Here is a 23,865-nt window from a genome sequence, read left to right as displayed (position 1 = left end):
GGCTGTGCTGGTTGGCAGTTCTCTCAAGTGAAAACATTCCTGGAGTTGAGGGTTGAAATACTATGCAACATATTTGTGTATAGCTGCTGGAAAAAGGGGGCCCCCTCAAAAAGTAGCATGGAAAACAATGAAACGTCATGAGAGCAGCTTAGGAGGATAAATATACCGATCGGGTGGAGGCATGTTCTCGCACGTGTCATCTACAGTACAATGCTAATGGCTGAGGAAGAAGAGAAGGGGGGAGGCGGCTGGCATGACAACCTACAGCAGGCAGGAGACTTGGTTGCCATGGTGACAAACAAGGATGTTTGCATCAGAGGCAAATCTCAGCGGTCTGCAGCGGAGGGCACACATGCTGCTCGACTAACAGTAATGGAGAATTGTCGGGGCCAGGAGATGAGAAAAGATGGGGTGAAAGGAGGAAAGCCTCTTTCCTTATCTCTCGGCATTCCTTCGCAATCTCTTTTCCACAGCAGGGCTGAGCTATAGTGTAAGAGGGGGGTTCCTTTCCAACGAAGAAATAAGGACTCACTGGTTCAACAGTTTATGCACTTGCATGGCTGGATTAGAGAGGAGAATAAAACCATCTTCACACAAGGGTCATTTGAAAATATAATGGCTGCAACAATGATTTTGTACGATGACTCTGTCCAATCCATCCACAGTGAATTTAATTGGCATGCAATGACCTTGATTGGTAGCAAGAGTATACAGTGATGTGATTCACTTGAAAAATCTGCACTCTTCAGTCCAATTTGCACTCTCTTGGCAGGGGAATGGGCAATGAAAGAGGCAATATGTTGTATATCTGTGACAACTATTCATGCTTTCTAGTACATGTTGGAATTATTGTGACACATTTTAAATCCACCAAGGTCATTTGTGTCACCGAGGATGACACTGATTTTAATTGCTTTTTTTTTTTTGTCCTTCCGTGCCACTGTATTTTGCATACACTGCTGGGTGTCGTGTTGCTTTATGATTCATGAATCCTCCAAGGGTTCTCAGGAGCAGCAAGACTTACCTGGACATCCCTTACTCCGTTTCCCCTTGATGTGCTGAAATATTCTGGGGTTAGCAACAGAGTCATGGGAGCATTTTTGGGCTGTAAAACCACAATTAGCCTTTTCTGCCTCAGATTAGACTCAGCATTATGATTTGAGCAGTGAATGTGTAATTTTTGCTAAAATGTATGCGTTCGACTATGTGATACTCGGCCCACATTACCCAATTATTAGCAAAATGGCAGCTGTTTTACTCTTGCAAAGTCATGAATGTGTCCGCTGAAGAATGGACACTAGTCATTTAGATTCCAGGCTCATCTCCATGCTGACACTAACACTGCCAAAGTGAAGTGGCTAAATCAACAGGGGGAAATAGTGGAGCACCTCTAATCTAATCATTTCAGACAAAAAGACTGAACAATGGGGGCGAAAAAGACAATTACACAAAGAACAGCAGTTGGTAAGGTTATTACTGACATTACCCTGGGGGTGATGTTCACTTCCTCCTCTATTTTATTCCCCAGTCAGTCACTGCCTTGATATCAGCACGTCTTGCAGGTGCATCATGGGATGCCCCCATGTGTCTTTAGGGCTGGGTGGATGTGCATGAGCGTTTCAGGTAAGCACAGGGAGAGTTTTTTTTTTAAAACGCCTCATTACATTCATAAAACATTGAAATTGTCCTCCAGGGCCTCTTTTTTTATACTGCCTGCCCTTCAGTAATAATTAATCTAGTCTTTCATCAAGCAAAGGGGATGTTTCGCCCACTATGTAGAGGCGAGGCTGGGGGCTCAGGAGGACAGACGAGGAGCACACAGGGCAGGGCTGGCTCGTGTCCCTGAGTAGTCCCACACACCCAGATGGTATTAATCTCTAATAACTTCCCCCCACAGCACCTTCGGGCAGCAGCAGGAAAGACACTACGGGTAGATGATGCCTTCTACCAACCCTAAGTATGAATCAGGATATTAAAAAATTGTAGGAGGGCAAAAGCAATTTCCCCCTAAAGGAGATTTTTAAATTACAGCTCTCAGACTGGAGGTTTTGCCATAAAATCATTTTCTCGTCCTTACCTATCACAATGAAACAGCTCCCCTCCTCCACCATCGCTATAAGCGTACACCCAAGATAACTTCTGTAAATTAACATCTCTCTGACAGACAGTCGAGACAAAGCCAGGAAATAAAAAAAAACTCCTTAAATACACAATGAAAGGATTCAATGAATAATATCCAGTAAAACTATTTCTTAACATTAATTAATTCTGCCGTTTCTGATTACATTCACTTATGTGTATTTCATTAAGCAGACTGCAAACTGAGGCAGACGTAGTATATCCAACACAGACTTGTTTTTTGACTGGCTTCATTAGACATTGTTCACGCTGTGGGGCTGATCCTTTCCGACTCACTGCGACTCAAACGGAAACTGTAAAGGCTAAGTTGCAGCAGATAAATATGAGTTTAAATGCAGTTGCATACAGCTGGAAGAATGGGCTTTTGGCTGAACTGAACAATGCTTTGGCTCATCCGCACAAATTGCGTTGGGAGCAAATGTCCATCTCTTTACACCATGTGATGCTGCACTGTCACAAAAGCTTTGTGATGGAGCCGAATTGTATTAAATTCATAAAGGTTGGCAGGTGGCCTTTTTTGCTTTGATAGCTTTGGCTCAAATGATAACAAAATAAAACGATGTAAAGAAAAACTTTTCTTAATGAATAATGTATGTGACATTGTTAAGCTGTGTCAATACAATGTGAATGTGTGTATTTGTGAGATGATGTGCGAGTGGATTGATCATGTAATCTGAGTCTTATCTCGGTGGGTCTACAGAGATCAAGCAGTCCTGACTTCTATAAAGCCTGTCAAACACCGAGCTTGAAATCAGGACTTAGACCAAGATAATGAGCTTATCAGTGTCAGGCCTCTAAAACAGCTTTTATAGCCCAGCAATGAAAGCTGTGTGGTGGACCTTTTCCAATTAGTGCCTTATTACTTCACTCATGATGGAACTAGGGTGGTCTTTGTGAAATGTTTTTCATAAGCAAGGGGCTGATGTCAGTGTCAAACTAAACAGATAATGAGGTGGAATCATTCTTTTTTTGTCCTCATAACTGAATCGTTTCCATCAGGTTGACTATGACCAAAATCCTGAGAGACTGGAACAAAGTTCAATCTCAATTCTCCCTCGGAGTAGCTTTGCGAAGAAGCAGCTAATGAGATTTTGGACAGAAGTTATCAGTGCGTTTGAAATGTGTGGGTTTAAGATAAAAATAACATGTCATTGTTGGGAAAATCAATTCAGTTACATTCATTTTAATTTGGTTTATCAAATCGAGTCTGACCGATCAGTTTGAGTGTGAAATATTCACCACAATATCCCTTGTTATGACCGTTAGAACAATTGATACTTTCACATTTGAATGGAAACTACAGGAAACAAGAGGATTTGCATACAACTTGTGGAGAGGTTTAGAAAGCGGTAACACTTTACAATAAGGTACACAAAATGTGCTTAGTTACTGAGTAGTGAATAAGGAACGACTAGATAGTTAATGGTTAGTTAATGAGGAGTTCCTCAGTGACTGCGATTGAAGAAATGATGGTTAGTTATTGGTAAACAGACTGGGGGGTACTGTATTAATGAATGATTCATCAACCAGATGAGCCCCGAGCCTGTTTTTCAGGCCTCAGGCTCGAAAATGACATTCCCAGAACAATTGACTATATCTTCACTTCTAAAAGAGGTAAATGAATAATCTTGTTTCTCAAAGCAATGATAAACCTGTGAGTTGGATGTAGAAGAGTCAGAATCAATATAGAATTGTTTTTATTTTAAAGTAAATTCAGATTGAACATAGTAACAAAGATTAAATTATAGTTTCCTTCCAAAAAGAAACATTAGTGAAAACCACCCTTGAATGATGGGATAGTAGACTAAAAGCTTTAGGAATACAAACTATAACATATAATAAGTACCCTGTATCAAGATTGATGCAAAACAAGGGACATTTGACCTTTTTAGAGAGTTTTAGCACAAAAAAACACTTCTGGGGTCATTTGGGTGCATTTTCAATATCTCTGGCCCCCCTCGGTCGATTTTGATGATTGACACCTCTTTTTCACCGTTAGAGCCAATAGAATCGAGGGGAGGTTCCTAAAATCTATCTAAACATTACCCATTGGTGAATGAGTGATGCTTAGAAAGAATACCCAAAACTGGAAGCTGTCATACACTCTGGTAGCTATCATAGCAGCTATATGAAAACTATTGACATAAATATGAAGATGGATTATCAGTAATCATTTCAGACACATTGAATTATCCTGTCGGGATTCAGAAAGGTCTAATCGGAGCTGATTCCGATGGAGAGTCTGAGCACAGCCCGGAGCAAGACATGCTGCTTCATCGACACCGGAGTTGGCGGAAGTGTTTAACAGCGACTGTATAAATACAGTGAGAATTCCGAGTGGCTAAGCTAATTAGCAGCTAGGCTAATTAGCGTATCAGTACTATGTGCCGTAGCTCATTGTATGGATTATTTTGTTTATTCAGTTCAGTCAGTCGGGCAGTTAATAACAGTGTGCCATGTCTGTATTATGTTTACAGTTTCACCAATTCATTAAACTTCAGTAAAGCTGATATCTGTGCTGGAGTTTCTTTGAAAGTGTTTAACTGGATGGATTGCTAGCTCGGTGACAGTGAGACCTTCACAGCGACACAGAGGATGTGTCGCTATATATATATATATATATATATATATACACACATATTACAGAATCGCAGAATAACTATGAAATTGCCAAGATAACATTACCTTTTTTCCCGGACTACAAGTTGCACCTGAGTATAAGTCGCTCTTGTCAAAAAACGTGTCGTTAAGAGAAAAAAAACATATATAAGTCGCTTCGGTGTATAAGTCGCATTTATCCACTGAAGTCTTCATCCTCTGTGTCGCTGTGAAGGTCTCACTGTCACCGAGCTAGCAATCCATGCACATCACTGCTCACGTCACTGTTATAGTATATATATATATATATATATATATATATATATATATATATACTATAACAGTGACGTGAGCAGTGATGTGCAACATGGATGTTAAAGGACATTGTGTGTTTGTTGTCCTCAGAATAAATGCCAGATGAGATAGGAGATGCTTCGCTGTCCATTCTTCCACATACTCTATTGATAACGAGTCACCTGCAGTTCTGACCCGTTAAAACATTGATGCTCTCTTGTTTTTAGATAGATTTTTTTTTATTAGCCCATAATTAAAGTGCAGAAGAGTGCAGATTTGGGTTTTGTTTTATTTTATAAAAGCTCGACTCTCATGAACTGTCAACAGGAGGGCGGGGGGAGCCTCGCTGCGGGGAAGCAGTGTGTGGACCTGTCAGCGCAACTTACATGATGCAGAATTTAACAAACAAATTTAAATAATTTGTTTAAACGGCATAATGATAACGACGATCGTCCATTCTTTGATTCTCCAGAACACACAGATGGCCAGTCCACCCCTGTGTAGCATATTATTTCGATAAGAGATGAGCAGATCGCCACTGGGCTTTCAACTAAAGACACAGCCACGCAGAAACTGCAGGATTTGTACAGCTCCTTATGGGTACTGCAATTAATGAAGTGCTTTCCTCTGTGGTGAAACTATCAGCACTGCACCACGGAGGAAAGCGGCAGAAAGTCGCCTGGAGTTAAAGAGCGCGGGGCTGCGTTGCGTGCATGGATTCCTTCTGCAGGTAACGGGAAGACCCCCTCTGGCGGCGGTCTCGTTCTGGATCCGAAAATAAAATGTTGATATTTTGAACACTTATTCCACTTATTCCTATGTGCCACTGGTTACGGTGCCGCTTGCCAATGGTGGCACGAGTGCCAGGGGTTGCCGACCCCTGCTCTAGTCGTTCCTTATTCACTACTCAGTAACTAAGCACATTTTGTGTACCTTATTGCAATGTTGTAGTCAAGTCACCAATTCACGAGTCCAAGTCACTCTCGAGTCACCACTCTTCGAGTCCCAGTCCAAGTCCGAGTCACCCAAGGAGTGTCCAAGTCAAGTCCGAGTCTCAAGTCTTCATGTATTAATCTTCGTGGATATATGTGTTGAAGTGTTGCTGTTCCTCTACATTGCTTGTATCCTGTCATGTTATACTAATCTGTCTATTGAACTGCTGTGAAGCGAGTTTGGCTACAATTCTTGTAATAGGTGCTATACAAATATAAAGCTTATTACTAATATTAATATTATTATTATTATTATTATTATTATTATTGTAAATGACCTTTAATATATCTAACTATGTTTAAAATGAGTTACCTTTTACAGAAGTGATTACATTTGTATGCCAATATTTTCCTATGGTAAAGTTTTTGTTTTGCACTTTTATTTTGATAAGATCGGGACTCTTATTTGGAAGGAACTTTTACCGGTTAAATCGGTTTACTGATAAAGATTTAACCCCAGAAAGCACATGGCTACATAGCATGCAAAATGATGTCATTCTGCATGTTAAGTAGCCATGTGCTTTCGTGTTATCCGCTGAATCTTTATTTATTGATTAGATCACTTTACTCTGATGATAGTGTTCAAGACAACCTATTTGTCTGAACTCGATCCTTAGAGTAATGTGTTACGGAGCCTTCTCTTCAATATTGTCTCCACATAACGAGCATTTTGCGCTGCTCTTTTCAAACGTGGAAGCAGAATGTGTGAAAGCATACAGCACGATGCGGGGTGTGTCTCTAGACTGGAATAGCGGGGCCCAGTACGTGAACTCACCTCACAGGTGCACACGCAAAGATAGAGGACATCAGACATCAGACTCCAGAGAAAACTTGCTCGAGTCCAAGTCCAACTCGGAGCATCAATGTACAAGTCGAGTCCGAGTCATCGTGGGGGGCAAAATTCACGAGTCCGAGTCCAAGTCATCGTGCGCGAGAATTCACGAGTCCAAGTCCGAGTCGCGTCAGTCAGTGCGCGAGTCCGAGTCGAGTCACGAGTCCCGAAAATCGACACTCGAGTCCGAGTCCAGGACTGGAGTCCAGGACTCGAGTACTCCATCTCTGCCTTATTGTAAAGTGTTACCAGAAAGCATATAACAAATGTTGATGCGCAAAATAAGTTTATATCCAAAGACAATGCAGTGAAGGCATGGTTAATGTGCAAAACAACATTGTAGAAAATGATCTCACCCAGTGATGCCATGGCGGCTTGCTAACGGGCGATGTTCAATATTTCATTCCCAAGAAGAAAACAAACACAGTTAATAGAAAACTGTGTGCAGCCATGTTTATTTGAAGGAACTGAAACACTGAGCAAGTTAATTTAGGGAGATTTCATGCTTAATGATATCAATGTTACATTTCAGAAGTGATGTTGTGCATGTTTACTTCATAATTCTTTTTTTTGTACAGAGAAAGCAGCTCCTTTCTTTCTGCTACTGAATATATGAAGTTTGAAATTTGAAGGACAGATTGATCTATGATTGACTGCTGTGTCTTTTGTTCTCATTTAAAGCATTTTCGTTTACGGCCATCAAGCACTGGAATACTCTTCCAGTTGAACTTAAAACCTGTACTGATTTTAACTCGTTTTCCCATGGTGCAAAAAAAATTATATTAAGCAACCAGTCATGCTAACATTAATTACACTGTAATCTCATTTTTTTTTTTTTTTTTTTATTTGAACTGTATTGTCATCTTAGATATTTTTATTTAAGTGTATTTGAAGTGTACTAATTATTATGTTTGTAACCTGTATTTAAATCAGGCTTTGTAATTATTTGAGTGACCGAGATCATGTAAGTGTACTATGTATTAATCTATTGAGCAGTACTTAAATCAGGTTTTAAAATTGTTTGACTGATAGAGATCATGCAATGTTATTATTTGTATTGATTGTTATGAACCTGTCTGAGGAACACAGATGGAAATTAGCTATAATCTGGCATATTGCATCTCTTCTCTTTGCTGAGATTAATGTTTTTGTATGCATGGTCCTTCTATAAATAAATAAGAAAAAAAAAAAGATACGTTTGATTACTTCCCCCATTATATTGAGCATATTTATATTTTTTACAGTGTTCAAGCAATGCATTTATCCTACTGAAGTGCAAATCATTGATCAACTACAAAAGGACATCATGAATTCATATTTTCCTGAATTCTTTAAAACATGATAATCCTGTAATACATCCTCACATCATTATGCATTGTTTGTTATCTGCTATTGATTATGATGATAATAAGGCTGCCCCCACAAATGTTAATTAGTTATGCTTTCTTCGTGATGAAAGAATCATTTCTAAAAATTCTGATGAGCACTACTCTGTTAACACAAGATTTAAAGTCATGTTATTGCATGATTACTTGTTGAAAAACGGAGGTCAACTTCTCAACTAGGCGTAAAAAAATAGTCTAAGTTTTAGTGAACAATGACTTTAATCAGCCCTATGTGATACACGGATAAGGAGACTGTGATTATAAGGAGAACAAGTCTAGCATTAGAGAATGAAAACTAGCCCAGAGGCATGCATCTCCAGCCGAATGACTCAGTGTCTGGTGACGATGTCACTGATCTGGGCACATCCCTCCTCACAGGCACCCACTACCAAATGGCCACACAAGGTCAAATCATAAGAGAGATGCTATTTATAACCTCCATTTTGTATTTTCTATCCAGAGAAAAAACAAAGACTTCCTGCATTATTTTTCTGACCTGCTCCTTTCAGTCTTTATCCATTTTCTACAGCAATAAACTGTTTAACAATGAGAGGCTTCAGCCAAATGCAAAGAAATACTGGCAGATGCCCTTTTTATCCTTGCCTTTGGCTATAAGTTAAAGACTTTTCAGCCAAGGTGAAAGGTGGGCGTCTGCCAAACATCAGGCTCGGGACTATGGGCCTGTACTACCCATTAATAGCTCTTTAACAAGCCCGATACAAGCAGACAACACCTCGGGCGACATCTGACACTTGATTAATTTGGAGGTCAACATTTGCCCCTACTCTGAGTCTCTGTGTAAATAACATTAAGAGATGATGTGTTGAGCTCTTACAGCCAAAAGAGGAATTCACAATCTGTTGAGCTTTATCACGCAACTTTAAAAAAAGTCCTGGGCAATTATGACAACCGGTCAGGACTCCCGGAACCCAAGGATATAAGAAATGCTCATTGCCTGTTTCAAAAGGCTATTACCAGCCAACAGTCTATGCTGCATCCATCAGTTCGTGCTCAGCCTCAGCCTGTCTGATTCAGTTAGTGCTTATGAAATGGAGCATCTGCAGAAGCTCCCAGAGAGTATGTAAACATAAGCTCTGCCTTGGGAAATGAGCTGAGGGGTCATTTAGATTTGGGTGGTGGAAGCATAGAGTGCTGCCTTGCTCTCACTCTCTCTGTCACCTGGTAACAGCCTGACACATGGGAGCTTCCTAGCTAATGTATTCTGAGCGTGAGGCTAAACAGCAACACCTGAGCAACCCCAAACCCACTCCCCTGCCTCTCTATTCTCTCCCATTGCATTGGCTGATCCAGCCTCCTGAGATATTAGGTAATCCTAGAGCAGGCGAGAGGTGATAGGCCGCCCGTCTTTTATGATACCTTATTTGTCAGCAAAGCAAGGCAACAATCACCACGGATATGCTTGACATGGTTGCAGAGAGCAAGGAGTCACACATTATATGTGTGCTGTGCAGTAGCTATTCGACAATCTATCAGAAAACCTGTGGGAGGTGATAAGCCTCCTTTACAGGAAGAAGGGTGCCCACCAATCACAACAACAGCAGAGATATTGGGTATGCAACTCAAGTGGCTCTGGTATCTGATCATTGTATAGATTCCTCAGCTTACAGGATTGTGTCAATGAGCAGGTACTCATTATCACTGGTGAGTTTGTTTAAGAGACTAAGCAGAAGGTGCAGAGAGGAACACATGCATGCTGGAGAAAAAGTCACAGACAGAGAGGGAGGTCCATTTTCAAATGGCATTACAGCTCATTTCCCAATCAATAGCTTGCCTCTTTCCTCCTTTCCCGAGATAAACCCATCACAATTGAAGGATGGAGGATAGTGGAGAAAAAAAGGACAGGGCATGAGAGACACAGCCGGCCCATTTTATCTGATGAAGAGAGGTGAACAAACGGAGGGATTAGCTTCTATGGGATGAAAGCAGCTGCTCGTCTGTCTCCATTCCCCACCCCTCCTCTCCTTGTCTCTCCATCCGCCCACACATCCACACCGTGGTCTCCCCTCGCAACCAGAGACATGCTCTATATGTTGCCGCCAATCTGATATCACCAGCTGCGCTCCAACCTGTACCTACACCATGTACAAGCAAACAAGCTAAAAGACAATTGTAGCACATGGCTGTGAAAGGTGCAGGGAAAAAAGGGCGCCAAAAAATGTGTGTCAAGAAAAGGGGCTGGGAGTTGTAGCAAAGTGTACTTCCCCTGTGCCACCTTCGAAGCACCCACCCTTCCCGACGATTATGTCATCAATACATCAACACACTTCCAACCCGGCCACAAAAACACACCCACAACAAACAACAAGGGACACCCCATTTCTTTGTAACTTCTGGGGTTGCCCAAAAAAGGAAAGCTGGGTTCCTACCTGGCAACAAGAGCACACCTTCAGCTCCAAATCTGCTCGCCCTGACCGGGAGGCACGCTCATCTGGAGTAGGAGAAAGGAGTCTAGAAGAGAGAGAGTATGTTTGTGTGTGACTGTGAGGCTTGGAGAGAAACAGAGGGAGAGAGAGGGAGAAAGTGAGAGGTGGAGCTTGGTTTGGAGGAGAGAGGGAGGGCTGGATGATGGCTCTGTCTGCCGTCTATACAGCCAGTCTTGTGGGAGCAGTTTGGATGGCGCTAGATCGCCTTCTGTTCAAACCAAAGCGGCGGATGCACATCGTGAAAGTCTGAGAGACAGAAAACCCGGGGGCAGAGAACGGGTGGAGGAGGAGGAGGAGGTGTGAGAAAGACAGGAGAGACTCAGGGGTGTTTAAGCCGGTAACGTCACACGGCAGTTCCTAGGAATCCCTCCAGTAAGAGGGACACTGCATCACTGAGTCCTTGGCTGTGATTGGACAGGTAGTGGGGGGATGCCAAAGGATGTTGGACAACAGTGTGTAACCTAAGATGACCCTTTCTGCACATATTAACATGCTCCGTTTGTGTTACACTGCCCCTCTGGGAACCTGTCACCTTCAAGGACACACAAAAAGATCCCCGCCCCTCAGATCTTAGTATCCATGGGAGCATTTCTCTGTGTGTGAGTTCATAGTAGTGACGTGCCCTTGCACATGAACAAACACACACACCATCCTACAAGAACTTGAAGGGAAGATGATTTCCCCCGAGAACAGCCACACAACACACCTGCAAGGACAGTGTTTCATTAGAGTGATTGAATATGTTGTCAAACTGACCTCAACACCAATGGAAAGGTTTTTAGTGAGTATAGACAAAATCAGATCCAATATGCTATTCAACACTACTGATTTTGAATGATTCAGCTATACACACGAGTTGATTTCTAATGTTAATTCTAATTTTGATCATTGTATTAATGTATGCTTAAGGATTATTCTTTTGGCCTTTTTTTATATGGAGGTGAGATGTTAAGGAAGCAATGAGCAACAGGTCGGATTTGAACCAGGTTTGTTATATTTCTCCATCAGATACTATGGTCATTAAACCATTAAAAGTCATATATATGCTCCCATTCAGGAAATTAACCAGTTAAGAATTTAGAAGAAAAGTTATCAGGTGACTCTTGACTATTGAATATGGAGGTTACCTCAGGCCGCATTCAATGTTTTCCATTGGCTGCACAAGATATCAGAATATAAGTAGCGCCCAGCTGCACTCAAAGGTCAGACAGAAACCTGGAGCAGAATGAATAGAGCTCTCTGTCCAGTGTTTTCTCATGAAAACATGACATGTGAGGTGAGGAGTTATTCAGGAAGAGCTATATGAGGTGTTGCCATGCAGGTTAAACCGATGTTGACTTTATATTTGAAAAAACACCTGTGGGTGTGAAAGGGTTGATCACTGAATGTGAAGTCAAAAGCGGGACCCCGGCGACTCTACGCAAATAATAAGCGGGTATAAATAATGGATGGATGGAATGGTAATTATTATACATTATAAATCTAAATCAAAAGAGTGGTGTCAGCGTGGGTTTTGTTTAATTATTGAATGTAATTACAGCTAGATCCTTTATGCTCATTTACTCATATGGAAACTAATATGCACTTGGATTTAAAAATGTGTTTTGCTCTAAACTTTGTACAATGCCAATACAGTATGAGGCAAAGAAATCAAATTCAAAAGTACACATAGGTATCAAAAACTAATTTTGGTGTGGACATAAAAAATGATATTACAAACATTATCGGTTCAAAGCAATGATAGAAGTAGAATTAAAGAAATTAAATTAATTCCAAACCATGGGTTGATTAACCTTTGGTATAATTGGTGGAATGATGGTACAACATTTTTTTTTTTGCTTCTTTAAACATTTAAGTCTTGGTAAATGGAAATTGTAACCGGAAAAGATAGTTTTGTATATCAGTGTAAATCATTCTCAATGTAAGGCAATCTATTTCTTTATCTTCTTTCATGTAATTGTTTTATCTCATCAGTCTGGTCCACTCTAAAACCAAAAATAAGAGAGTCTGACTGTTTCCAGACACATACTCGGCTTCTGTGGTGATCTCTGTTTCACCTGCACTTAAATGTCATCCTCCTCTGCAGGATGGCTCATTTTCTATCAAGGGAATCCAATAATCTATAGTCTGTTTATAGTAACAAAAAAAAAAACATCGTGACCACATCCTATACCCAACATACACATAAGGTAAAAATAATGTTCCAAAAGTATATGAAATTGTTTTTGGGGTGAGAAGCCCTTTACACTGTACCAAATATGTGCACCTAAAACTGCCATTTCCAAAATCAAGAATAATCTTTACTTGGTTTGATTGCTGTCTATTTATAATAACTTAACTTTGCCAAGATCCTTTTTGATTTAATTTTGAATATTTTGATCTGTACCTATTTTAATATATTCTAGTTTATTAACAGCTGATTAAGGCAGAGTTTGAACTTTCTCAGAAAAATAAGTTCTTTAACTTCTCCTGCTCAATAGAATGCAGTATTGATGGGGCAATGTTTACCTTTGTGTAATACCTGATAGATAATAGGTCCGTGTATCAGTCTACCAAAAACGAAAAAAATCCAGCCAAAGTTAAACCTCTTGTCCTTGAGAGTCTCCGGCCAAGGCTCTGGCCATGGGTTGTGCAGCGCCAATTGGCCCTGATAGCAGTTTGTCTTGATATGAAAGAGCTCCTTGGTTTGGATGGGCTCCACTGGCACCCTGACATCGTCTACAACAGGAACACCAGCTGCAACCTCCCTGTTCCATTTCAGCATTAGTTTGGCCCTGTTGTGGCTCTGGCTCTGTACCATTCAGCCTCCCCCACCAGGCAGCTAGCACTAAACAAACCGGGCCCTGAGAACTTCCATCCTGGAGGACAGAGGTGACTCTGAGGCCTGGACATGACGGGGCAGCAAATATTGCTGACCCCTCGCTGTACAAGCGCTGTCCTTTGTCACAGAGTCTCTCATTTAATGGGCACAGAACAAAATCAAAGTGACAATATTAATCATGTGGTGGAGAAAATAATTAGAGGGCCAATAAAGGAGTCCTTTCCCCCACCCCCCAACATAGAGCAGATTAGCGCTCGGCTCAGTGAGTGATGAGAGGATGCCGGGGTGATTTTGAATGTGGCCATTAGTAGCCAATTAGTTTACAAACACCCGAGCTCAGCCAGCAAAGGTAACTATCAATACAATCCATCTAACTAGTGTCATCACTTCCACATAAATAATAACTTAAAACATAACGTATTATGCACAACAGGTCGGAAATGATTGACACTGCAATATGGACTAGTGGAATATCCAAACTACGTGAAGAACAATGTTGAATGGAAGATTGTGGTGCTACAGTACATAGATAACAATACAAGTCTGTTTCTGCAAACAGGTACACATCCTTTTAAAAAAAAAAAATTCACAAGATGATTATTTCATTATCACATACTACGGTAATAAGAGTGATGCAAAAATGATGAATCCCTAAAAGTTCCTAAAGTTCTGCTTGATGACATTTAGAAGTCTTATTCACCCTCTAGTCAACAACCGCCATTTTAAGGAAACACAAAAGCATTAGCAGTGCAACTGTGGGCTATTTACTGACATATTTTATGTAGTAGAAAAAAATGTAAAAATCTTGAAAGCTTGTGTTTACCACCAATCTGATTTCAGGAATCTAACAAAAATCGCATAAAACAAAAAATAGACTGCCAGACAAGGGAACTCGGAAATGCTAAAATGCTAACTCTTAAGGACTCATTCCTCAAAAGGCATTAGCCATCCACACCTGGCTGTGTGGATCAAAACCCCACTTTCACCCACTGGTGACATCAGCGCTCTGCCAGAACTTGATTCATGAAGGGAGGGGCGGGCCCTGCCCTGACTGTCTGCACACACAGGGCCCCGGGAAGCCTGGTGCTTCTTTCTCTTCTTTACAGATCGACAGCATCTCTGAGAGAAGCAGGGCGACAGCCTGTGACAGACTGATGGATGATGTGACACTCATGCGCCACTTTGTCATCCCTGCAATCTCCCTCTCCATTCTCCCCTCGCCCACTCACACCACCTGAGGTTGAGATGAGGGTGTGTGTGTGGTTAAGCATGAAGATTGGGCTTAAAAGTTGCACCTTTCTTCCAAATCATGCATGTGTATGTAGAGAAAATGCCTGCTGGGTAAGTGGTAGGCGGCTGTCAGCTCGCCTGATTGTTAACGGCCAGATGACAAGGCTAGACCCGGCGCAGATGATGGTGGTGGAGAGCAGACGTGATGGGTGACAAATAGAGGTGACAGGACACGAAGATGCCAGATGAATCTGCATAGAAATAAGCAAGCCCACCCTTGACAGACAGTTGACAGAGCTGGATGGAAATTACTGCCATGGTCAGCTTATGGACACCGGCTGTCTGAAAGATCACAGCCTGGTCATACTCTGGAGAAAATGCTATGCATAACAAATGGCCATCTACTCGTCAATGCTGCTGCATATTAAATCACATCAACATTCAGCACGATTACTCATAAAGGAAATGCTCTTTATCAAAAAATATGAGAAAGAAACCTATACAAATATTTTTCCATCATGTCGCAGTCAATATCTAATTAGAATGTGGCTTTTGCAATTGAGAAACATGGATAAACTGGACATAATCAATGGACGTTTTTATCAGGCAGTCTGGGTAATAGGCCTGTTGAGATTCAAATTAAGAGCTTAATCTCTCTTAGACATGTCTGCCAATTTCCCAAATCTGTAGCAAGTAAACAGCTCTAAGTAACGGTTTGTATGCTGTTGGGTGGACCAATCTTTCTCTATTGATTGTACCTACCCTGCCATCACTTAAACTCTCCATCCACATATTCACGGAAAAGATGCCAATTACAGGGCCATTTGACTTAGAGTACATTTCGAATGACAAAGATTCACACACCTTCACTGATTCTCAATCATAGCAACAAGAGAAATCAATGATGTTCTTCCACCTTGATTATGACATATCATTACCTGATAAATTGTTATTATTTGCATTCAAACTTGCAGAAAACATGCCGTTTGTTGAAAAATGGCAGCTGAAGACTGAAAACTCACAGCCAGGTCTTTGTGTAAAGCCATTGCAAGTGATCACAATTATTCTTTTTTAGATGAAAAGGAAATCAATAGAGGTGCACTTTATCGTCCTTGCCACTGTTCACTTCCTCTCCTGTGAATGATCACTGTCAGAGGTCATCAATTACTTATTTCTCCTAGAATCAGGCTCCGCTTTTGAAGGCAGCCAGATGTGTCTTGGCAATCGCCCCAGTGGAGTTTGTCATGTTCTCTCTGCTGTCCCAGTGGAAGTGGCCTCTGCTTTACAACAGGTCAATGAGGCTCCAGTGCCGTGGCTTCATTGACCTGCTAGTTCCACCTAATTTATTATTGTATTGGAAATATACTATAGACTAAGCCTCAAAGGAATTGACAGATTGTCACTCAATATTTCTTCCCTCTCTGACATCTTAATTGGTAGCAGATGAAAATATATAATCGACATTTTAAGTCATTAATGTTTATAAATTGACAAAGACAACAATTTTCGCACTTTACAAATCTTAGAATCCTGAGGGGGAAAAAAGTCCTGTATCACTCATATATGATATCATATATCACTCATACTCATGTATCCTCATCACTGAGCCTGCTAATGGTTTTCTTTTGTTATGGCAAAATTGAGTTGTGGAGATTAGTTTCAAGCTGAGACATGGTGAAGTAATTCTCTAAATACATTATAAGCGCATCACTGACTGTAATAATATTTAGACCGGCCTGTATCTTTAGTGTTGGCTGTATTTTGTGACATAAAGTCGCACATGCTCAGGTTTTAAAGATAAATGTACAGAGATTATGTGTGTAAATCAAATCATCTACTTACAAAAATATGTTAGAACGAAATGAGGCAACGTGCTCATCCTTCACCGCAGATCCTTGTATGGGTCATTCAAGTAGAAGAGGAGCCCCTTCCTCTTATCGGTGCACCCAGACTTCCAACAAGCCTTATTGCCAAACTTGCCCCTGTTCGGGAATAATTTGCTTAGGTATTCAACCTTCGACCCAGTTCATCGTTTTCTCTTTTCCCATGGCATAGTTCTACGGCCTTGGGTATTGCTGCTATCTCTCTTGAGGAGGAGCAGCTTGGGCGCATTGTTGTTGCCAGTCTATGACAGAGCACAAGCCGCCATGAGCATACCATACGCTCGTCTGGAGCGGAGACATCACGAAGAGATGGAGCGGCTCCACCTGTTGCTGCCTGCTTTCCACCTGTCTGGTGTCTGCGATCTGCAGAGGCCTGCTCCCACCTGTAGAGTACGGCTGTGCTGAGGAGGTTTTTACCCCGGAGTCGTCGCGGAGAGACGGAGTGGCTCCACGCTTCGGGCTGGGGCCTGCTTCTACCGGGCGTGTGCTGCTGTGCAGAGGAGGATTTACCACGGCTGGGGCCTGCCTTCCACCTCTCCTGGTTCTGCTGTTGCGGAGGCCTGCTCCCACCTGTCCTGGTTCTGCTGTTGCGGAGGCCTGCTCCCACCTGTCCCGGTTCTGCTGTTGTGGAGGCCTGCTCCCACCTGTCGTGTGCTGCGGTGTCGTGTGCTGCTTTGCTGAGGAGACCTTTCACCCCGGGGATACCACGGAGAGACCGGAGCGCTTCCACGCTGCTACTTTCGCCTGTCCTTTGCTGCTGTGCTGATTTGCTCCAAGAACATCGCGGATACTGTGTGCTGGTCTGGGAAAATGGCCCATATCGTGATTCTGCTGTACCTGTTAACTGTTTTGGACTATGAGAAGATCTCTAGTCATTCTGAGAAGTCTACTGGATTCAGGTCTGTTCTGCCACCCTCAGTGGGCATCCCCTGCAAAGGTTTGGATGTGTTACACAAACAATTACCGGTTGCCTTGTCAAAGACAATCTGCTCGACAAAATATGTTTGTCTTTTTTGTTTGCCTGCGATGATGGTTCTTCAGGACTGCTTCTTAAGCTCAAATCACACTCTCGCAGACTTTTCCGGTGATTCTAAAGTAGATGACAATGTATGTGTGTCGTTTAAGAGGAAAAGATGCCTGTTTTTGTTGTTGTTATTACTGTCAGGAAATGTACAACCATTCATCAATTTGAATGTGCGCAGTCTGTTAGGTAAACTAGATTTTGTCCGCATTTGGGCAAGCTCGACTGACGCTGACGTCATTGTTTTATCAGAAACATAGCTAAATAAATCTATTTTGGCCTCTGACATTGCCTTAAATGGTTATAATGTGTGTCCTTCCGACCGGCCTAATAAAGGTGGTGGCGTTGCGATTTATGTTAAGAATAAGTTCAGTGTAATCACATTAGTTTCCAAATATATCAGTAAGCAATTCAAATTTTTAGCCTTAAATATAGAAGTGGCAAAGGGTCAACAGGTCATGGTGGTGGGATGTTACAGACCCCCCTCAGCTGTCAAGGACTGTTTGTCTTCGCTAGCAAATCTTTTATCGCAACTAAACTATAAGGAAATAGTGCTACTTGGTGATTTTAACTGGGACTGGCTAACTGCAGTATCAGAGGATTTTAAAAACCTTTGTATCTCTTTAAATATTACTCAGATTGTTGACAGTCCTATTCGCCCAAACATTAAGTCCCCTAATAAATCCTCCCTAATTGATCTCATTCTAAGTAATTTTCCCTATAAATACTCATCTGTGGGAGTATTTGGGAATGATGTGAGTGACCACTGTGCTGTAGCCACAATTAGGGACACTAGGGTGCGTTCACACCTGCCTTGTATACTCCGGTTGAATCGAACCCTGGTGCGTTTAGCCGCTTGGTGCGTATCATTTGGGTCGGTGTGAACGCAATTCGAGACCTCTTAAGTGAACTAAACAACCGGACTCTGGTCCGCTAAAATAGGTGGTCTCGGAGCGCTTGCTTGAGAACTCTGGAGCGGTTCATTGCTGGTGTGAACGCAGTCCGCACCAAAACATAGGAAGCGTAGTATTTACGTATCACAAGAATGCGGATGTCTTCGAAATCTTTAGCAAAAGAGTCTTTCAAGACATCCGCGGTTGTTTAGTTAAAGAGTGAAGCAAAATGAAGTGTTGAACGTCAACTACATAAAAGTAAGAACACCTGTCGTCGGTGAAACGCCCCTCCTTACTGCAGAACGTCTCATTATATGTGTTATAATGTTTTTTAACGGACGTTGTCTGATTATATAATCATATGCGCGGGCCGCTAGTGTCTGTTGATCTCCAGATTAACAGCAGCATGAGAATAACCTGCCGAAAGTGCCGATGCTCCATGGCGGAGGCTCCAGTAGAAATTGCTGGGATTTGCGTGTTTACCCCCTTAATGTCTGACCAATGGTTGAACAGCATTTCCGTGCACATGACTTGTGTTTAAAGTTTATAGTCCGTTTGAGTTTTGCCCGTGTGAACGCAAACTGAACCTTCTGGAAAATGAAACAATGTAACAAACTGTCGTCTGGTGCGCACCTGAAAACGGACTATTAGGTGTGAATGCACCCTAAGGTCCAAAAGGTTAAACATCGTATTATTATTATTAAGAGAGGCATAAAACATTTAGTGGAGCAGGGTTTTCTCAATGATCTGTTTGGGTTTGATTGGGGATAAATCGATCTGTGTGCTGATGTAGAAACTTCATGGTCTTATTTTTATCTTGGTTTTATGGAGATCATTGATAGACATGCACCCCTGCGTAAATTTAGAGTAAAGGGACGTGACAATCCTTGGTTTTCTGCTGAACTGTCTAGTCTCCTGCATGAGAGAAACAATGCCTGGGCAAAGGCTAGGAAATCAGGCTCAGAGGTAAAATGGCTGCGTCTTAGGCAGCTAAGGAATAGCTTCACTTCAAATGTCAAAAGTGCTAAGTCGAAGCACTGTTTGTCAGTTACCACAGAAAACCTAAATAATCCGAGGAAATGTTGGAAAGCCATCAAATCGATATCCACCGGTGAAATGCGAAATGAGCTACCTCCTTGCCTTACCACAGCATCGGACAGGGCTACTATGCTAAATTGCTTTAATAAGCATTTTGTGTCCTGTGGCTCTCTGTTTGATTCTGTGACTAACTCTGCTTCTGTGAACACCACAGTCTGTGACTCTGAACAATGTGGTCTGGAAAACCCTTTCAGTTTTACTTCTTTTACTTTTAATGTTGTTCATGAAGCATTATCTAAATTAGATCCTTAGAAACCGGCTGGCCCGGACAACTTAGAACCTTTCTTTTTAAAGATAGCTGCAGATTTGATTGTTCCACCTCTTACTTCTCTTTTTAACCTCTCCCTCAGCACAAATGCAATTCCAAAAGTATGGAAGTCTGCTTATGTCTTGCCTTTGCTAAAAGGAGGGGAGGCAACTATTTTAAATAACTATAGGCCAATCTCTAAATTGTCAGTTCTGGCGAAGATGCTCGAACGCCTATTGAGTGAACAAGTAAAGGAGTTTTTATGTAAAAATGATATCCTATCTAAACATCAGTCAGGCTTCAGAAAGCAACATAGCACCATCACTGCAACAATGAAATTGGTGAATGAAATGACGAGTATTTTAGATAATAAGCAGAGTTGTGCAGCTCTATTTATTGACCTTTCCAAAGCGTTTGATACCGTCGATCATCGCATCTTAAAGCAGAGGCTACTCAGTATTGGCTTATCCAGCCATGCAGTGGGGTGGTTTGTGAACTACCTCTCTGAAAGGTCCCAATATGTTCACTTTGATGGGCTCACTTCTGAGTGGTTGAACATTGCTAATGGTGTTCCTCAAGGTTCTGTTTTAGGTCCATTTTTATTCTCCATATATATCAATAGCTTAGGTGAAAATGTGGATGAAGCTAGTTTACATTTTTATGCAGATGATACCGTGATGTACTGTGCAGGTCCCTCCATTAAGGAGGCGGTTGTTGAATTACAGGCTGTTTTTAACATTATTCAGACTCAGCTCGCTGAACTTAAGCTTCTTTTAAAATGTTGAGAAAACCAAGGTAATGCTTATTTCAAAAGCTAAAAAGACACCAGAGCCTGTTTTAGATATTGTTACTATGCAAGGACAAGTACTATAAGTGGTTGCCTGTTATAAATACCTAGGTATCTGGCTTCATGATTGTCTTACTTTTAAACTTCAGGTCATTAATCTGCTTAAAAAGCTGAGGGTTAGACTACTGTAGGTTTCTTTTTCAGAAACAAGTCCTGTTTCTCGCTTAAAGCCAGGAAAAGGCTAGTCACTGTGACCTTTTTACCTGTGCTGGACTATGGGGATCTGATCTATATGAATGCACCTGCCCATTGCCTGAACAAGTTAGATGCCGCCTGTTGGGGCAGAATCTCTGCTCCGCGCCGTTCTTATATGAACGGGTTCTCAAAAGAAGGACAAATTCAAAGCAGCCAGGATAAGGGTTAAACAATAATCTGCTTTAATGGCACAAACATACAAATACTACACCTAATCACGAAGCACTCTGCAGAGTACTCCGGGCTCAGGTTCTACCACCGTGTGAGACACGTCTCAGGAACGGCCAGTCAAAAACAAGAGCGCGAACCAAAGGAAAACACAGGCTTTCATACTAAAAACACAGGAGGAGGTGTGTGACTGCTTCCCCCAGAGGTCATCTTATTGGGAGAGACCAACACATGGCCTGTCGTACCCAATCAGCACGACACAGCAGAAGAAACCCGGAAACAAAAAGTCTCTTTCAGTTTGACGAAAACCAGATACCTTTTTGGTGTCTGGAACGAACCTGCTCTAAACAACAAGTTTCCTTATCTTATTTCACATCTTGCAGCCAGCACACACACATCCCCTTTATGGCTCTTTGTCTCTGTGTCCATCTCCCCCCCCCCCCCTCAGGTTACCACACACAAGTTAAAAGTATGTTTTAAGATATAGTTGTTATAGTTGGCTAAATATACGTAATACGTGTAAATTACTTTCATATCAATAATAACGAGGAACACATTACCTATGCTCTTAAGCAGTATTAGAGATGCTTTTCAAATAGTCAAACTTCACACAGGCCCAATATAGAGAACACACTCATTTGTCCTGCAGCCTTTCCAGCCATTTGAGCTATTGTTCACATCCTTACTTCAAATAAAAGGTTTCACATTGCATATTTCCAGCTTCCTTTATACATACTCTTATTATTAATACAAAGTAATTAACCACACACATCTATTTAAAACAAGTAGATTTCCCTGATAATTGACATGCTGAAAATCTTAAGAAGAATGTCCCCTCCCCCAGCTATCTCGTCCCTGTCATAAAAGCTGCTTCCATTTCATATAGAGTAATAAAACATGTTTAAGCTAATTTCTCCACAATGTTTGTAGCCATTTAGTACCCACACATGAAAGAATAAAAACAGAGGTATAGTTGAACAGTAATCACGCAGCACATATATTTACTGCAATGAAAACACACACATTTGCCCTAAGCATGTGTAACGCACCCTCTTCTTTTATGAGGGAAACATTCCAGAGTTTTGGAGCTATCCCCAAACAAGGATGTCCCCTGCTCACATCCCTCTCTAAACACAAAGACTTCACCTCAGTATATTGGGGAGGAAAAATATACTTTGTCCCTTCAAATTAAACACACATGAATATATATAAGGTGAGATTAAAATGAATATACGAGATTGAACTTTCCTGCCATAACACGTTACTTTAATACTTCAAATAGTTCAAATAATACTTCACGCCTATCGCAGCGCACTGATATTTGTCACTAATTGTAAAGCACTTATACATCACTGTACCCTGTATGCCAAGGCAGGTTTGCCATCACTTACTGTAAAGAGGCTCAGTCATTGGTACACGTTTATTTATAAAGCTTTGTTGGGTAAACTCCCGTATTATATCTGCTCTCTGATAACACAGAGAGTTACAAGCAGCTATTGTCTTAGATCACATGATGTAGTATTGTTACATGTGCCAAGAGCAAGGACTATCTTAGGTAAGACAGCTTTTATGTGCGCAGCTCCACTTGCTTGGAACAATCTTCAGCAAGAATTGAAACTGAGCAATCTCATTCCTCTGCATGTTTTTAAAGCTAGGCTAAATGAAATGCTCTTTGATACTATGGGCACATGTAAATGTCGATAAATAAATGTAACCTGTAAATATAATGTATGATGTCCTTTATTGTTTTATGTTTCATGTGGAACCTATTTGCAAGTTTTTCTTCAGAATTGGTTTGGCAACCGCTGTGTCAACTCGTGACACAACACCTGACCTGTCTTGTCAATTCTCCGGCCGTAACTCCAAATAAACCATCAGTGTTTGCCATCAAAGCTCCAGCTCTCCTCGTGTCGTTCTGAGTCCTTTTTCCAATTGCTTCAGAAGTTTCCCCCACAGCCCCGAAGATGTTTGGGCTAGCCATGCACCAACACATGATAACACCTTTGATCATAAATCGACCTGTCTGTCAGCCCAGTCATTTTCAGGTGCTTGATAAATGGGGCTAGCATGCTTGCCTGAGAGCACATCGTCTACCTGTTGGAGCCAAGATGGCTGCCTCCCAGTGACAGGTCAGCCAATACATTAAGTGCCCTCGAGGTAATATAGCCCAGCTGTTGGAAACAATGATACGCAGCAATATGGTTCAATACAATGTGAATTGACCTTTGATACACAGGATATTTTCTCTTCTTGCCAAAGGGTAACAAATCCCCCCCATACATGTGATAAGTCAATGCGTGTATTGTCGATTTCATACCATAAGCGTTAGAAATCAATTGTGGTCCTTAAAGAGCAACTTGCAGGGTTTTTTTTACTACATTTATGCTTAAACTTGCCTGAAAATTACAATTAAAAATGTTAATGCAGGATTTTATATGTTTTACAAGACATAAGGGCAGGAATTCAGAGGAAAAGGAGCCGTTTTGAGCTCTGCTACTAAAAACTGCTTTTTTTTAACGTCATACGTCAAACGCGTCATATTCAAGCCCCCAGGAAGTGCGCCGGAGTCTGATGAGAATATTTGTGCTGGCCAAACGGCGGTACTACACTTCCGTTTGGTTGCTGTTCCCAGAAACACTTTTTCGCATTGACTTACATGGGGAAAGAATGGTCTGTAAATCGTTGGATAATTTTTTTGTAAACTAAATAAAACACCCAGTATGAACACTTGTATAGCCCTTATTAAAATCGTTCCTCAAGTTGTAAAAACGTGCTAAT

At 41.4% G+C, this 23,865-nt stretch overlaps 1 protein-coding gene across 4 annotated transcripts in view; it reads right to left on the bottom strand.

Moving 5' to 3' along the window:
• Positions 1 to 23,865, bottom strand: part of syt1a (synaptotagmin Ia) — a 186,926-nt gene that overhangs the window by 151,016 nt on the left and 12,045 nt on the right. For 2 of the 4 annotated variants that reach the window (XM_079655405.1, XM_079655403.1), the window contains exon 1: positions 10,628 to 10,871. The gene's annotated coding sequence lies outside the window, so the exon portion shown is untranslated. Of the gene's footprint in view, positions 1 to 10,627; positions 10,872 to 23,865 lie in introns of those variants that run through there. The other 2 variants (XM_079655406.1, XM_079655407.1) reach the window with 2 other exon arrangements.

Source organism: Notothenia rossii (genome assembly GCF_949606895.1).
Source record: "Notothenia rossii genome assembly, chromosome: 10".
NCBI lineage: Eukaryota > Metazoa > Chordata > Actinopteri > Perciformes > Nototheniidae > Notothenia > Notothenia rossii.
The sequence above is the reverse complement of the archived record's forward strand: the minus strand, read 5'-3'. Positions and strand labels throughout refer to the sequence as shown.